Source organism: Myotis yumanensis, unplaced genomic scaffold (assembly GCF_028538775.1).
Source record: "Myotis yumanensis isolate MYYU_CA2020_CCGP unplaced genomic scaffold, mMyoYum1.0.hap1 SCAF_5, whole genome shotgun sequence".
NCBI classification, from domain to species: domain Eukaryota; kingdom Metazoa; phylum Chordata; class Mammalia; order Chiroptera; family Vespertilionidae; genus Myotis; species Myotis yumanensis.
Window position 1 is genome coordinate 98,803,809 of NW_027223756.1, and position 13,141 is coordinate 98,816,949.

General features: G+C 41.0%; 1 pseudogene; it reads right to left on the minus strand.

Moving 5' to 3' along the window:
• Window positions 1-3,145: 3,145 nt before the first annotated feature.
• LOC139010073 (small ribosomal subunit protein uS5 pseudogene) lies at window positions 3,146-4,764 on the minus strand (annotated as a pseudogene).
• Window positions 4,765-13,141: the final 8,377 nt, after the last annotated feature.

A 13,141-nucleotide genomic window follows, 5' to 3' on the forward strand; every position in this document is an offset into this window, starting at 1 on the left:
TAACAATGTACCTACCTATATAGTTTAAGTTTAAAAAATTTGGCTCTCAAAAGAAATTTCAATCGTTGTACTGTTGATATTTGGCTCTGTTGACTAATGAGTTTGCCAACCACTGCCCTAGAGGATTGCTATTTATCGCCACGTTACAGGAAAAAAACAATCAACTGAGGCCCAGAGAGGTTAAGTTGCCTGACCAAGTAAGTGGGGTCCAGATTCCAAGCTTAGGTCTGACTGCTTCATTCCACATATACATACTATTGAGTGCTGTATTAAACATGTCTTTTAAAAAATCTTAATAATGTAGCCCTGGCCAATGTGGCTCAGTTGGTTGGGTGTTGTCTGTGCACCCAAAGGTTGCTGTTTTGATTCCAGGTCAGGGCACATGCCTGGGTTTCGGGCTTCATCCCCCACGGAGAGCATGCAGGAGGCAGCTGATCAATATTTCACTCTGGCATCAATGTTTCTCTCTCTCTCCCCCTTCCTCTCTCCCTAAAAATCAATTTCTTAAATTCTTTAAAATTTTTTAATAGCCCTGACCAATTTGGCTCAGTGGATAGAGTGTCAGCCTGCGTATTGAAGGGTCCCAGATTCGATTCCGGTCAAGGGCATGTACCTTGGTTGCGGGCACATCTCCAGTGGGGAGTGTGCAGGAGGCAGCTGATCGATGTTTCTCTCTCATCGATGTTTCTAGCTCTCTATCCCTCTCCCTTCCTCTCTGTAAAAAAATCAATAAAATATATTTAAGAAAAAAAATAATAAAAAATAAATTTTTTTAATAATGTATTTTGTTTTACCCTATCTATCATGTTGAAATTATAATACAGGGGTGGGTAAAAGTAGGCTATAGTTGTGAGTATGCAACACTTTTTTCTTGTATTATTATTATTAATTTATTTATTATGTATTACTAACCTACTTTTGCCCACCCCTGTATTATCATTTCAACATGTAACCAAATAAAAATGACTGAGATATTTTCCTTTTTGCATGGTAAGTCTTCAAAACGTGGTTTGTGGTACACCTGCAACTCATTTCAAGTGCCAAATAGCCACATGTGGCTGGTGTTCACCTTACTGAACAGTGCAGTTCTAGCCACAGATAATGGTCAGCTCATCATTTTTTGTTGTTTCTTTTTTATATTTCTTATTGACTGTTTTTTAAAATATGGTTTTATTAATTTTAGAGAGAGGGAGAGAGAGGGAGACCCTTTGATGTGAGAAACATCAATAGGCTGCCTCCTGCATGCACCATGAGCCCGCAACCTGGGCATGTGCCCCAACCAGGAGTCAACTGGTGACCCTTTCAGTATGATGGACAATGCTCAACCAACCGAGTCATACCTGCCACTGAAAGACTGTTTTTTTTATTATTTTTTAAAATATATTTTTATTGATTTCATAGAGGAAGGAGAGGGAGAGAGAGATAGAAACATGAGTGATGAGAGAGAATCATTGATCAACTGCCTCCTGCATAGCCCACACTGGGGATCAAGCCCACAACCTGGGCATGGGCCCTGATCAGGAATGTGCCCTGACCAGGAATCGAACCATCACCTCCTGGTTCATAGGCTGATGTTCAACCACTGAGCCACGCCAGCTGGGCAACTGTTTGGTTTTTTTGTTTGTTTGTTTTTTTTAGAGCAGTTTAATTTTCCCAGCAAAATTGAGGGGAAGGACAGAGTTTCCATATACCCCATCTCCTACGCTTACACAGCCTTCCCCATTATCAACATCCCCACCAGAGGGCATATTTGTTGCCACTGATAAACCTACACTGACACATCATCATCACCCAGAGTCTATCGTTTACATTACAGGTCACTCCTGGTGTTGTACATTCTGTGTACAGTACGTGTACCCATCATTAGTTCACTGCCCTATAAACTCTGTGCTCCAAGCATGTCTTTTTTAAAAATATATTTTTTATGGAATTCAAAGAGGAAGAGAGAGAGATAGAAACATCGATGAGAGAGAATCATTGATTGGCTGCCTCCTGCATGCCCCCTACCAGGGATCAAGCCTGAAATCCAGGCATGTGTCTTGACCTGGAATTGAACTGGTGACTTTTTGGTGCATGGGACGACACTCAATCAACTAAGCCACATTGGCCAGAGCAGCAAAATGTCTTTTTAAGGGCAACCATCTCCTGATAGGTTGACTTCACCATACTTGCATCATAATAAAATTATATATATATATATATATATATATATATATATATATATATACACACACACACACACACACACACACACACACACACACACACACACTAGGGGCCCGGTGCATGAAATTTGTGCACTGGGGGGGAGGGGTGTCCCTCAGCCCAGCCTGCCCCCTCTCACATACTGGGAGCCCTCAGGGGATGTCCTAGTGACGGCTTAGGCCCACTCTCTGCTCCCCTTGGGGAGTGGGCCTAAGCCACAATCTGGCCTCCCTTTGTGGGAAGAGACTGGGCTGATCAGGGGAAGGCACCAGCCCCATCACCCCGCTGCTGCAGCCACTGCCAGTCACTGCAGCCAGCAAGGTTTTTTCATCAACACGGACTCCAGTCCCTTCACCATAAAAAAATGACAACTTTCTTTAGGCATTTTCAAGAAGTGTCTTTCATATAATAATAATTTCTTTATTATTATTTTTTTATCCTCACCTGAGGATATGTTTCCATTGACTTTTAGAGAATGTGGAAGAGAAAGGGAAAGACAGAGAGAAACATCAAAGTGAGAGGAACACTTCGATTGGTTGCCTCCTGCATGAGCCCTGACCTGGGTCCCAGCCAGGGAGGAGCCTGCAACCTAGGTACATGCGCTTGGTCAGAATTGAACCCAGACCCTGCCATCAGCAGGCCAAGGCATTATCAACTGAGCCAAACCGGCTAGGGCAGGATATGACATTTCTTAGCCCTCCAGCAGCGGACCTTCGTTTTTTATACCAGGAGTGTGGTGAAAAACCCTAGATCACCTTTTTGGATTCTTATTACCCAAGTTACTAAGAATACTGCCAGTGGCATACAGGGAGCTTAGCCAATGAGCGGTAAGAAAAGGTGTTTCCTCTGTAGTTCACACCAATCGCCAGCTTGCCCCCAGCCCCCGGCCCAGGCCTGACACCTCTGGCCCAGGCTTTAGGCCTGGGCAGAGGACCCCCATATCCCCTCGATCACCGGCTCCGCCCTCGCCCAGGCCTGACGCCTTGGCCAGAGGCATCGACCTCCATTACCCTCCGATCGCTGAATCAGCCCCTTGGCCAGGCCTGATGCCTCTGCCAGAGGTATCAGGCCTGGGCAGGGGACCCCCATCTCCCTCCCGATCACCGGCTTCTGGGCAGCTTCTGGGGCTTCTGGGGCCAGCCTGCGGCCCAACAGGCGGCAGGCAGGCGGCTTCTGGGGTCGCACACGGGGGCCTGGATGGCGGCTCTCATGCTGGCGGCTGCGCTGTCCTGCCCTGCCTGCAGTATGCAAATTAGCTGCCATCTTTGTTGGCAGTTAATTTGCATATCATGCTGATTAGCCCATGGGAGGCGTAGTGAAGGTACAGTCAATTACCATGTTTGTCTATTATTAGATAGGATTTTAGCAGGTTTAATTCACTTTATTTTTCTTGTATAAAATTATGTGGTGGTCACAGCTGGAGCCTGGGCCCTCTGCACAGAAACTCTGGTGTGGGTCTTTACAAGATGGTCAGTGAATTCCTGATAGGGAGACTTGGTGAACACAGTCTCTTTCCAGAGATCTGGGGTGAGATAGCTATAGGTCTTAGAGATGGCATCGAAGGTGGCCTTGGCAAAGTTGCCCAGGGTGGCAGTGCAGCCCCTGGCCAAGGTATAGCAGTCGTCAATACCAGCCATCATCAGCAACTTCTTAGGCACAGGGGCCAAGACAATGCCAGTACCCCTGGGGGCAGGGATGAGATGACAGCGGCCAGTCACCTTGCAGGAACAGTGTGGGGCTTGCCGATCTTGTTTCTCGGGAACAATAGAGAGCTTGGCCAGGATAATGGCTCCACAGATGGCAGTGGCTACTTCCTTTGAGCACTTAACACCCAGACCAACATGTCCATTGTAGTCTCCAATGGCAACAAATGCCTTGAACTAGGTCCTCTAGCCAGCACTGTCTGCTTTTGCAAAGGCATAATCTTCAAGATCTCATCCTTGAGCGATGCCCCCAAGAAAAAGTCAATGGTCTCAGATTCCTTGATGGGCAAGGAGAATAGATAGATTTCCTCTAGGGATGTGATCGTCATGTCCTTGACCAGGCGGCCCAGCTTGGTGATGGGGATCCACTCCTTGTCCTCGGCCTTGCTTCCATAAGCTCTGCGGCCTCGGCCCCTGCCCCAACCTGGCCGCGACCCCGGCCCCACTTCCCAATGGGGCTTGAAACCAGTGTGTGTGGGGGGAGGCAATATTCATAGGATGTTGCAAGACTGCATGGTCAGTATTCTAGAGGAACATCTATACAGAGACTGTGGGGTACAAAGGGCACCTCACCAGGTCTCTGGAGGGAACAACCACTGAAGTCCTGAAAGACGTGCAGGTGTCAGTCAGAGGCCAGATCAGCTCAGGATGTCCAAGGGACCTACAGGATGGCTGAGGTGAGATACTGAAAGATGGAAGGGGGACAGGTTACCCAGGGCCTCACATGTGGAATTAAGAAGGGTGACCTTTATCAAGGGCGCTGGGGAGCTGCTGAAGGATTTAGCCAAGGGAGAGTAGTAGCAGGTCTATGTTATAGCTCTGCCAAGGTCATGTGGAAGATGCACTGGAAGGCCATTAGCTCAGGCAAAAGAACATTCAACAATCAACAGTCTCTCTTCCCCGGAGGGCTATGGGGAAGTCCCTTTCCCAGTTCTTTTCCGGCCCTACATCAGCGAGAAATAATTCAGGAAATATTTACTGAGGTCTACTATATGCCAGGTTGGGTAGCCATTTTTATATTTCTAACAAAGGGGTTATAGTTGCAACTGATGAATGCTGAGAAGACAGAAAACAGGGACATAGAAGGGAGATAAAAAAATAACTAAGATTAGAAATCAAAGTGGGAACATAACCACCGTCCTTATAGAAATAAATAAAAAGGATTTTAAGAGAATATTATGAACAATTTTATGCTAACAAATCAGATAATCTATATGAAAGGGGCAAATTGCTAGAAACAAGCTATCAAAACTGACTGGAGAAGAAATAGAAAATCTGAAAAGACCTATGACACGTAAGGAGATTGAAGCAGTAATCAAAAATCATACAACAAAGAAAAGACCAGGATCAGATGGCTTCATTATTAAACATTTAAAGAAGAATTAATGCCAATTCTTCTCAAACTCTTCCAATAAAAATATAGAAGAGATGGAACACATCTTAGCTCATTCTTTCTAGGAGGTCAGCATTATTCTGATAACAAAGCCAGACACTTACACACACACACACACACACACACACACACACACACACTATTAGAGCTTATGAAATCAGCAGTTTTACTATATACGATCACACAAAAAACAGTTGCATTTCCATAAAACAGCAATGAGCAATCTAAAAAGGAAATTTAAAAACAATTCCATTTACAATAGCATCAAAAATAATAAAATACAGCCCTGGCCAATGTGGATCAGTTGGTTTAGCATCATCCCATGCACCAATAGGTATCAGGCTCAATTCCAGGTCAGGGCACATACTCAGGTTGCAGGTTCAATCCCTGGTTGGGATATCTCTCTCTCCAACTCCTCTTCCTCCTCCTCCTCCTCCTCCTTCCTCTCTTAAAAACAATTTAAAAATTTTAAATGATAATGATACATATGCATGCTAAATAACATGGTGCTAAACAATGAATGGGTTAACAATGAGATCAAGGAAGAAATAGAAAGATATCTTGAGAACACAACAACCCAAAATCTGTGGGACATAGAAAAAACATTCCTAAGAAGGAAATTCAGAGCATTACAGTTCTATCTCAAGAAACAAGAAAAAGCTCAAGCAAACAATCTAACTTTACACTTAAAGGAACTTGAAAAAGAACAACAAAGTCCAAAGTGAGTAGAAGAAAGGACATAATAAAGATCAGAGCAGAAATAAATGAAATGGAGTCTAAAAAAATACAAAAAAAATCAATGAAACCAAGAGCTGTTTCTTTGCAAAAATAAACAAGATTGACAAACTTTCGACCAGACTCATCAAGAAAAAAAGAGAGAGGACACATATAAATAAAATCAGAAATGAAAAAGGAGACGGAACTGATACAAAAAAATGAAATAAAATACGAAGCATTGTAAGAAAATATTATGAACAACTACATTCCAACAAATTGGACAATCTGGAAGAAATGGATAAATTCTTAGAAACATACAACCTTCCAAAACTAAATGAGGAAGAATCAGAGCATCTGAATAGACAAATTACAACTAGATTGAAGCAATAATAAACTTTTTTTTTAAAAAAAAAACACCTTCTAACAAACAAAAGCCCTGCACCAGATGGCTTCACAGGTGAATTTTACCAAACTTAAAAGAACTAACACCTATCCTTCTCAAACGATTCCAAAAAATTCAAGAGGAGGAAAGACACTGAAGCTCATTTTATGAGTTCAGCATTATCCTAATTCCAAAACCAGATAAAGACACTACAAAGAAAGAAAATTATAGGCCAATATCCCTGATGAACATAGATGCTAAAATCCTCAACAAAATATTACCAAACTGAATCCAGCAATATATTAAAAAGATCACACACCATGATCAAGTGGGGTTTATTCTGGGGGTGCAAGGTTGGTACAATATCTTCAAAACAATAAACGTGATATATCACATAAACAAGTTGAAGGATAAAAACTACATGATCATTATCAATAGATGCAGAAAAAGCATTTGATAAAATCCAGCACATATTTATGATAAAAACTCCCAGCAATGTGGGACTAGAGCAGCGGTTCTCAACTTGTGGGTCGCGACCCCTTTGGGGGTCGACCAACCCTTTCACAGGGTCGCCTAAATACATCCTGCATATCAGATATTTACATTACGATTCATAACAGTAGCAAAATTACAGTTATGAAGTAGCAACGAAAATAATTTTATGGTTGGGGGTCACCACAACATGAGGAACTGTATTAAAGGGTCGAGGCATTAGGAAGGTTGAGAACCACTGGACTAGAGGGAACATACCTCAATGTAATAAAGGCCATATATGACAAATCCACAGCCAACATCATACTCAATGGGCAAAAACTACAAGTGTCCCCCTTAAGACTAGGAATAAGACAGGGATGTCTGCTTTCACCACTCTTATTCAACATAGTACTGGGAGTCCTAGCCACAGCAATTGGACAAAAAGAAGAAATAAAAGGCATTCAAATTGGAAAGGAAGAAGTAAAAATGGTCATTATTTGCAGATGACATGATATTGTATATAGAGAACCCTAAAGACTCCACCAAAAACTACTAGAACTGATAAATGAATTCAGTCGAATACAGAACACAAAATAAATATCCAGAAATCAGATGCACTTTTTTAAAAAGCCTCACCTGAGGATATTTTTCCACTGATTTTCATAGAGAGTGGAAGACAGAGAGAAATACTGATGAGAGAGAAACACATCAATTGGTTGCCTCCTGCATGAGCCCCAACCAGGGCCCGATATGGGGAGGAGCCTGCAACCGAGGTACATGCCCTTGACTGAAATCGAACCCAGGACCCTTCAGTCCGCAGGCCAATGTTCTATCCACTGAGCCAAATCATCTAGGGCTCAGTTGCATTTTTACACACCAATAATGAACTATCAGAAAGAGAAACTAAAAAACACACAATCCCATTTACAATTGTTTCAAAAAGAATAAAATACCTAGGAATGAATTTAACCAATGATGTAAAAAAAATGTTCTTAGAAAATTATAAGACACTGAAGAAAGAAACTGGGTAAGATACAAATAAGTGGAAACATATACGGTGTTCATGGATAGGAAGAATTAACATTAAAATGTCCATACTATCCAAAGCAATCTACATAATCAACACAATTCATATCAAGATACCAATGGCATATTTCACAGAACTAGAACAGATCTTTCAAAAATTTACATGTAACCACAAAAGACCCCAAATCGCAACAGCAGTCCTTTTCTTAAAAAAATACGTTTTTATTGATTTTATAGAGAGAGAAAGGGAGAGGGATAGATAGAAACATCAATGAGAGAAAGACATATCCTGTGCACCCTGCACTGAGGATGGAGCTTGCAACCAGGGCATGTGCCCTGACAGGGAATTGAACCAGGGACCTCTTGGTTCATGGGTAATGCTCAACGACTGAGCAACACTGGCCAGGCACCAACAGCAGTCTTGAGAAAGAAGAACAAAGTTGGAGGAATCATGCTACCTGATATCAAACTATACTACAAGGACATAGTAATCAAAACAGCATGGTACTGGCATAAAAACAGATATATAGACCAAGGAACAGACTAGAGAGCCCAGAAATAAACCACGCCTTTACAGTCCATTAATATTTGATGATGGAGGCAAAAACATACAATGGACTAAAGACAGTCTCTTCAATAAATGGTGTGGGGGAAACTGGACAGATACATGCAAAAAAATGACACTAGACCATCGTCTTACACTGCACACAAGAATAAACTCATAAAAATCTTAGAAGAAAATGCAGTAAAATCTCAGACATTTCCTGTAGCAGTATTTTCTGATATATCTCCTCAGGCCAGGGAAACAAAATAAAAAATGTAAAAATGGGACTCATAAACTAAAGGGTTTCTGCACAGCAAAGGAAATCATCAACGAAATTGAAAGACAACCCACTGAATGATACATCTGATAAGGGGTTAGTTAATATCCAAAATTCATAAAGAACTTACAAAACACAACACCAAAAAACTCAAACAATGCAATTAAAAAATGGACAAAGGACATGAATAGACACTTCTCCAAAGAGGACATACAGATGGCCAATAGACATATGAAAAGATGCTCACTAATCATTAAATACAAATCAAAACCACAATTAGATATCACATCACACCTGTCAGAATGGTTATCATCAATAAATTAACAAGTATTGGTGAGGATGTGGAGAAAAGGGAACCCTTTTGCAGTATTGGTGGGAATGCAGATTGGTGTAGCCACTGTGGGAAACAGTATGGAGTTACCTCAAAAAATTAACATGGAACTGCCTTATGACCCAGCGATTCCACATGGGAATTTATCCAAAGAAACCTGAAACACTAACTTAAAAGAATATATGTATCCCTATGTTCATTGCAATGATATTTGCAATAACCAAGATCTGGAAGCAGCCCAAGTGTCTATCAGTAGATGAGTGGACACAAAAGCTGTGGTACATTTATACAATGGAATACCGTTCTGCTGTAAAAAGGAAGAAAATTTTACCCTTTACAACAGCATGGATGGACCTGGAGAACATTATGCTAAGTGAAATAAGACAGTCAAAGAAAGACAAGTGCCATATGATTTCACTCATATGTGGAATTTATTGAACAAATTGAACTACCAAGCAAAATAGAGACAGACTCAGAGAGCAGGCAGACAGCGCTAGTGGTGGTGGGCTTGTTGGAGGGGTGGTGCGGGGGAGGGGATTGAGTAAAAAAGAAAAAAAAAAGAGAGAGAGAGAGAGAGGTAGAACTCATGGACATGGACAACAATGTGGTGATTGGGAGGGTGGAGGTGGAAGAGGGTATAGCAGGGATAAATAGTGATGGAAAAAAATAAAATAAATTAAGTTAAAAACAAAAAATAAAAAAACAATAATAAAGTACATAGTAATAAATGTTAACTAAGGAAATGTAAAACTTACAGACTAAAAACTATAAAACATTGCTGAAAAGAATTCAAGAAAAGCTAAATAAATGGAAAGACAATCCATGTTCATAGATTGGAAGACTTAACATTGGTAAGACGGCAATACTGCCCTGGCTGGTGTGGTTCAGTTGGTTGAGCATTGTTCTATGCACCGAAAGGTCGCCAGTTTGATTCCAGGTCAGGACACCTACCCAGGTTATGGGTTTGACACAATCCATGTCTCTCTCTCTCTCTCTCTCTCTCTCTCCCTTTCCCTCTCTCCCTCTCTCTCTCTCCCTCCCTCCCTCTTCCTCTCTCTCAAATAAATAAAAACACATTTTTTAAAAAAAGATGGTAATACTCCCCAAAGTGATCTATAGATTGATTCAATGAAATTCCTATCAGAATACCAATTACCTTTTTTGCAGAAATGGAAATGCAGATCCTAAAATTCATATAAACTTACTGGGAACCCTCAATAGCCAATCAAACAGGAGCCCATGCTAAGGGTGGGACCAGCCCTTTTCCTCCTTCAGAGCCACAGTGAAGGCCTGCCCAGCCGGGCAGGGCTTTTGTCAGAAACAGCAGCTCCCTCTGGCTGCCACAATTGGATATGTCCTCCCTCAAAGCAGGCCCAGCCAGGCACTGCCCCTCACTCAATCAGCCCGAGTCCTCATGCCTCCACCTCACCAGATTCTTCTTCACAGGATTATCAAGCTCAAATCCAAGGGTATTCAACTCCTTAAGAAATTCTGTGCAGAATCTTTCATACCCCGCAACAGAAAACAAATGAAAATATAGTTGACCTTTGAATAACATAGGGGTTAGGGTGGAAACTCCCCTCCCCCGCTGATGCAGTAAAAAATTTGCATATAGCCCTGGCCAGTGTTGCTCCATGAAGAGAGCATCAGCCCTCGAATCAAAGGGTCATGGGTTTGATTCCCAGTCAAGGGCACATACCTGGGGTGCAGGTTTGATCTCCTTTGATCCCCATATGCAAGAGGCAACCAATAGATGTGTCTCTCACATCGCTGTTTCTCTATTCCCTTCCTCCCTTCCTCTCTCTCTAAAAAATATCCTCCTGTGAGGATTAACAACAAAAATCTGCATGTAATTTTTGACTCCACCAAAATTTAACTGCAGTGACCCCTCAGTATCCACAGAGGATTGGTTCTAGGACACCCCTCGGATACTAAAATCCTCTAATGCTTAAGTCCCTCATATAAAATGGCATAGAACAATGTATACAGTTGGCTCTCTGCATCCATGGATTCCCCACTGTGAATCAAAAATACTGTTTTTAGCCAAAACCGGTTTGGCTCAGTGGATAGAGCGTCGGCCTGTGGACTGAAGGGTCCCGGGTTCGATTCCGGTCAAGGGCATGTGCCTGGGTTGCGGGCATCTCCCCAGTAGGAGATGTGCAGGAGGCAGCTGATCGATGTCTCTCTCTCATCGATGTTTCTAACTCTCTATCTCTCTCCCTTCCTCTCTGTAAAAAAATCAATAAAATATATTTAAAAAAAAAATACTGTTTTTAATGTGCAGTTGGTTGAATCAGCGAATGTGAAACCTAGGGATACGGAAGACCAATTGTATATTTATTGAAAGAAAACCACATAAGTGGACCCACACAGTTCAAACCCATTGTTCAAGGGTAAACTGTAAATAGAGCTGTGTGGTTCAACCAGGCCCTGGGGGCCTCAAAGCACTCCCATCTCATCATCCCCATCCACTCCAGATATGTGGAAACCCTTGGGCCTCTGAACATATTTTGAAAACCATCTGTTTAGAGAGAAAAGTAAAACCATAGAACTTGGATTTTTCTATTTTCTTCTTGAATCAGTTTTGGAAGTTTGTTTCTATGAATTTGTTAACTTCATATAGGTTATCTAATTTGTTGCCATACAATTGTTCATAGTTACTCTTATAAACCTTTGTATTTCTGTAAGGATTGGTTTTTTCTTTCTCAGTCTAGGTAAAGCTGTTAATTTTATTAATCTTTTCAAAAAACCAACTGTTGGTTTTGTTGATGCTCTGTATTATTTTTCTATTCTCTATTCCACTTATTTCCACTAAAATTTTTATTATTTCCTTCTTGGTGCTAGCTTTAGGTTTAGCCTACTCTTCTTTGTTTAGTTCCTTAAGGTAGATCTTCCTTCTTTTTTAATGTAGGCATTTACAACTATAAATTTCTCTCTGAACACTACTTTTGCTGCATCCCATAGATTTTGATATGTTGTGTTTTTGTTTTCATTCATCTCAAAGTACTTTAAAATTTCTTTTTTGATTTCTTCTTTGACCCATACATCCATTGGTTATTTAAGAGTATGCTGTTTTCCAGTTTTCCCTCTGTGATTTATAGCTTCATTCCATTTTGTTCAGAGAAGATACCTTACATGATTTCAATCTTTTGAAATCTATTGAGATTTGTTCTGTGGCCTAGCATGTGGTCTATACTGGGGAATGTATTATATGCATTTGAGAAAAATGTGTATTCTACTGTTATTGGGTAAAATTTTTTTTAATATCAGTTAAGTTACAGCAATATTGAAAGTGGAATACTGAAGTCTCCAACTATATTGTAGAACTGTCTATTTCTCTCTTCAATTATGCCAGTGTTTGATTTACATATTTTGGGGCTCTGTAGTTTATTTAGTACATATATGTTTATAATTAGTATATCCTCTAGATAGATTGACCCTTTATCCTTCATTGTTTCTTTTAACAACTTTTAACTTTAAATCTTTTTTTGTCTGATATTAGTATAGCTATTCCAGCTCTTTTTTGGTTAATATTTGCATAGAATATATTTTCCTGCCAGGGGAGGGGAGCAGGGGATGGGTAGAGGTAGGCAAAGGTGGGGGGGAAATGGAGGACATCTGTAATAGCGTCAACAATAAAAAGATATTCTTTTACCACTCTTTCGTTTCAAACTTTTTGGATCTAAAATGAGTCCCTTTTAGACCTGGAGAGTATCATGCTAAGTGAAATAAGTCAGTCAGAGAAAGACAAGTATCACATGATCTCACTCATATATGGAATCTAAGTAATAAAATAAACTGATTAACGGAGTCGATCCAGAGACATGGAAGCATGGAACAGAGTGTGGAATCTTGGAGGGAAGGCAGGGGAAGATGGATGAGTGGGAGGTAATCAACCAAAGACCTTGTATGCATATAAGCATAACCCATGGACACAGACAATAGGGTGGTGAAGGCCTAGGGTGGGAGGTTAGGGGTGAGCTGAAGGGGGTCAATGGGGGAAAAAAGGGGACATATGTAATACTTTCAACAATAAAGAATTATTAATAAAATAAGTTCCTTTTAGACAGCATATAGTTGTCACATTTT